General features: G+C 44.8%; 1 pseudogene; it reads right to left on the bottom strand.

The window, feature by feature from the left end:
- Positions 1-371: 371 nt before the first annotated feature.
- LOC123191477 (protein ANTAGONIST OF LIKE HETEROCHROMATIN PROTEIN 1-like) overlaps positions 372-5,133 on the bottom strand; it is a 10,345-nt pseudogene continuing 5,583 nt past the window's right edge.

The raw sequence follows: 5,133 nt of genomic DNA, 5'->3' as shown, positions 1-5,133 counted from the left end.
AGCTCCAACAATGATTCCAGGGTACTAGCCACACAAAGTAGTTGAATTTAAGCGGAGCCCCAAAGCTGTTCCACTCCTAGGAACTTTCTTGATCCACTGAAGAGAGCCAGATAAGCTGATTTCGCAGTGTAGCTGATCCAAGCATTGTTGCAAAGAGCCTAACTCCCTGATCTAGTTGAGTACACAACAACGAGGGGACAACAACAACAACAATGTCGGGAGCCACTTCATCGAGGCACCGTTCATCCACCTATCAAACCAGAACAGGAAAGACTGGCCATTGCCGATAATATTACAACTGCTACTCGATGCTCCAAAGAGGCTCACAGATAGGAGTTTTTGGTATGCTTCCATGGAAGATAAGTAGTTCATCATTTTATAATGCCTAAGCTGTCGGAGAGGAGCTCATGAGCTATTCTGTTCCGCTCCTTGGCCGCGTCAACCACGTCATCCTCCTCCCGGGAGGGCTCAGAATGGAGGTCGGTGTCGAGCTTCTCGCCGCTGCGTTCACAGAAGTTGTGCAACACGCAGCAGGCACCGATCATGTAGGTAATGTCCGGAAACTTGAGCTCGGTGTGGCGCTGCAGGCACTGCCACCGCGCTTTAAGCCTCTGGATCGCGCCCCGCGCTACTGCGTGCGCGGAAGTGACACGCTCGTTGAAGCAATGCTGCATCCACGTGAGGTTTTGATGCCTGTATGGCATGATCATCCAGTCCATGAGCGGGTAGCTCGCGCCACTAGCCAACCGGAACTTGTCTCTGAACTGGCCAAGCTCTCAGCGGGCGTGTAGCATTGACCATTTCAACACTGCTGCATCGGGCAACCCGCCCGGCCAGCCGATGCAGATGTCGATGAACACGCTGTGAGCATCCACAATGGCCTGCACGGTAATGGAGTAGGACGCCATGTTGTTGCGTGTAGGGGGGGAAGTTTGCAATACAATAGACGTTGTATTGATGGGGTGCACTAGAAAAAAATACACTTCCGTGATGATACGTGTTTGTCACAGTAGGTCGCATTTTTTGTCATGCATGTACATCCATGACGATTTTATGACAGAATCAAGATAGTCATACCTATGCTGTCGTAGAAGTGTTCCATGACATTACCAAAATTATCATCACAGAAGTGTCCACTTCCATGACGATAAATCGCGTGTCACAGAAGTGCTTTCATCAAGGGTGACCGACAAGTGGCATCCACCGTAACGGAACACCGTTAAGCTATCGGGTCAGATTTTGGATCCGATAACCCGTTAACAGCCCTGACCAATGGGAAATTTCCACGTGTAAAATTCTAATTGGCTGAAGGAAACACATGTTGCCTCACCGTTGGGACAGATGTCATCCACTCATTGGAAGGAGGCACCTATGATAGGTCGACACGTGGCACGGCCCAACAGTGGCCCAATCTGGTGAAAAAGGCCGGCCCAATAAAAATTAACAGGTCGGCCCATATAAGGCCTACTTGTGTCAGGTCCATTTAAGCCCATGGCCCATACGAGATGTGCCAATTCGGCCCGTCAACGGCCCGTTAAAGATTTGATACCATTGCAGCCCATTGTCAGTTCAAGCCCAATAATAGCCTGCTATATATTTGGGCTCAATATCGGCCCGATGAGATTTCGGCCTGTTAACGGCCCATTTAATGGATGGGCCAATTTTCAGGATGTACATCTTTCGGCCTTTTAGCGACCCATTTAAATGTTGGGCTAATTTCTGGCCCGGTGTGTCTTTCAGCCTGTTGACGGCCCATAAATCTGATGGGCCATTTGTAGTCGGACCTGAGTTTCAGCCTTTTAGCGGCCCATTTAAGTGTTGGGCCAATTTCTGGCCTGGTGTCACTTTTAGCCTATTGACGGCCCATAAATCAGTTGGGCCATTTGTAGTCGGACCTGAGTTTTGGCCTTTTAGCGACCCATTTAAGTGTTGGGCCAATTCCCGGCCCTGTGTGCCTTTCGGCCTGTTAACGGACCATAAATGAGTTGGGCCATTTGTAGTCGGACCTTAGTTTTGGCATTTTAACGGCCCATGCCCTTCATGGTCCAATACCAGCCCGGTTTCTCTTTCGGCCTGCTAAAGGCCCACAACACAGTTGGGCCGTTTACAATACGACCTGACTTTCGGCCTCTTAGCGACCCATGCTCTTCATGGTCCAGTACAAGCCCGCTGTCTCTTTCGGCCTGCTAAAGGCCTACAGTATAGTTGAGCCATATGTAGCCCAAACTTAGTAACGGCATGTTAACGACCCGGGAGGTAAGAGGGCCGACCATTAACTTTCGGCCTAGTAACGGCCCATTAACTTAATGGGCCCTCTAAAATTCGTTCATGTCTTTAGGCCAAATTAGATAATTTGAGCCCATTACGACGAGCAATTATGCATAGGACCAAAACCGATCAAGCAAAGTTACGGCATACAGGAAATAACGTTGCACATCCAGCATATATTACAGGAAATTACATCCACTGGGTAATCAAAGATTGATGCCCGTGCAAATAAATGAGCAAAACCTAACCATCTACAACGTCACAATCTGCAACCTCAGCACAGATGACGCCCATAAGCATGTGGGCAAGTTCTTGCTGCTTTGCTACACTGTCTTTGAAAACATTGATCAGTTGTTGTGTCGCACGACTCTGCACCTCTTATTCATCTTTCCATCATTGCTTCAGCCATTAATTGGTTCACAAATATACATTTATTCTGTTGCATTCGAGACAGAGGATACTGAACAGATTCAGATCGCGATTTTGGCAGGCTTGTATTATTGATAGTGGAGAGTGTCTCGACCACTACATCATAACATAAATTAGGATGGGAACCAAATAGATTAATCATGAGTTATTGCCATATTAATGGCCTAGATTTACTGGAAAGAAACAATGGGGTTGCCTTGCTGTTTTCAGAGTTTGTCTTCTTATCTTCAGCAGCCCGCACAAAATTAACACACTAGCATTGCTATCATTGGCCAAGTCAGATAATAGGAAAGCAACATTGACACAACGAACGTTTGGGAAACTAGCCTACACCAAATTAACACAATATGGCACAGCTATCATCGGCCAGGTAAGGTAATACGAAAGCAACATTGACACAATGAATGAATGGGCAACCAGAGAAGCACTATAATTCAGTAATGTGAGTGATATGAGATAGTACATTCATGCAGCTCAGTATGCAAAACTACCATGCAAAACTATCAACATCAGTGCCTTTAAATTTTGTAAAAACTAATTTTAGATCAGATAAATGTTAGATTCACGCCAATTAACAAAATACATGCTGATGTAAAAATATAGTGATATACAACAGGTACTTACATCAGCATTGGAGCACAGAGAATTCCCGCAAGATATTTTCCTCAAATACGATCCCAATGGAGGAAGTCTTGTATCGTTTAACCTTATTTTCTAAAAGAGAGATGGGTAAGAAACATGTAGAAAATATGATCAGAATGCTATAAAATTTCATGATGCGAGGATATGCACACGCTTCTTAGAATGGAGTTGACATTCTTTTGTTGGACTAGAGCGGACTAGTTCTTTGGCCACTGGAATCTGCTTATTATCAGTGGGAGTTGGGTTTCTCTGTGCTGGAGCAGTATCTATGAAAAATGGAGTTGGTTTATTATCTCCCGGCGTTTGGATCTTTTGCAAAGACCTGGTTTGTAACCCTTAGATTCTAACATAGCCGTCTTCCCCTTGCATGCCTTATATAGAAGAATGGTGATTCAGTTATAAAACATGCTACAACAGAGATGGAATAGGTACTGAAGAATAGAAAGGCATGACATATTGACATGTATTCCCTCCATCCGGAAATAAATGGATGGGTCTAGGCTTATTTCAGTTCTAGATACATCCAGTTTTATCCATTTCTGCGACATTTAATCCAGACGGAGGGAGTATGATGTAAGAGCTAGGGATACGACAGGACAACACAGTAAAAAAACACTGAAAAACCCACTGCAGGACCAAAGTATTCAAACCCACTGATATGAGATAGTACACTCATGCAGTTTAGGATGCAAAACTACCAGGCAAATTTCCTTGCAAAAATCAACATTGTGGCCTTTAATCATACATTTTGCTACAACTAAATTTAGATCAGATAAAGGTTGGATTCACGCCGATTAACAAAATACATGCTGATGTAAAAATATAGTGATATACAATAGGTACTTACATCTACATTGGAGCATAGAGAATTCCTGCAAGAATCTTTCCTCATAAACGATACCATTGCAGAAATTCTTCTATCTGTTAAGCTTATTTTCTAAAAGAGAGATGGGTAAGAAACATGTAGAAAATATGATCAGCATGCTATAAAATTTCATGATGCAAGGATACGCACACGCTTCTTAGAATTGAGTTGACATATTTTTCCTGGACTGGAGCGGACTAGTTCTTTGGCCACTGGAATCTACTTATTATCAGTAGGAGTTGGGTTTCTCTGTGCTGGAGTAGTATATATAAAAACTGGAGTTGGTTTATTATCTCCTGGCGTTTGGATCTTTTGCAAAGGCCTTGTTTGTAACCCTTCAGATTCCAACATAGTCGTCTTCCCCTTGCATGCCTTGTGTCGGTGTCAAAACCGGCGGATCTTGGGTAGGGGGTCCCGAACTGTGCGTCTAGGCCGGATGGTAATAGGAGGCAAGGGACACGATGTTTTACCCAGGTTCGGGCCCTCTTGATGGAGGTAAAACCCTATGTCCTGCTTGATTGATATTGATGATATGGGTAGTACAAGAGTAGATCTACCACGAGATCAGAGAGGCTAAACCCTTGAAGCACTAGTAGAAAAATGGTCAAACATGAAGCACATTAGTGTCAGTTTGAATTTGAGCCGGCACTAATGGTACCATTAGTGCCGGTTCGAACGGCTATGCATTAATGCCGGTTCGTGTTGAACCTTTAGTACTGGTTCGTGCCACGAACCGGTACTAAAGGGGTGATGGCAGGCTGGCGTCAGGTCGGGGCCCCACGATCACCTTTAGTACCGGTTCATGTCACAAACCGGTACTAAAGGGCTAACCTTTAGTACCGGTTTGTGCCACGAACCGGTACTAAAGGGGTCTGACCTATAGTACCGGTTTGTGACACAAACCGGCACTATAGGGCAATTTTCAAACT

The sequence above is a fragment of the Triticum aestivum genome, chromosome 2A (assembly GCF_018294505.1).
Source record: "Triticum aestivum cultivar Chinese Spring chromosome 2A, IWGSC CS RefSeq v2.1, whole genome shotgun sequence".
Taxonomy (NCBI): Eukaryota; Viridiplantae; Streptophyta; class Magnoliopsida; order Poales; family Poaceae; genus Triticum; species Triticum aestivum.
Note: the sequence above shows the minus strand (reverse complement) of the source record. Positions and strands in the feature narration are given on the sequence as shown.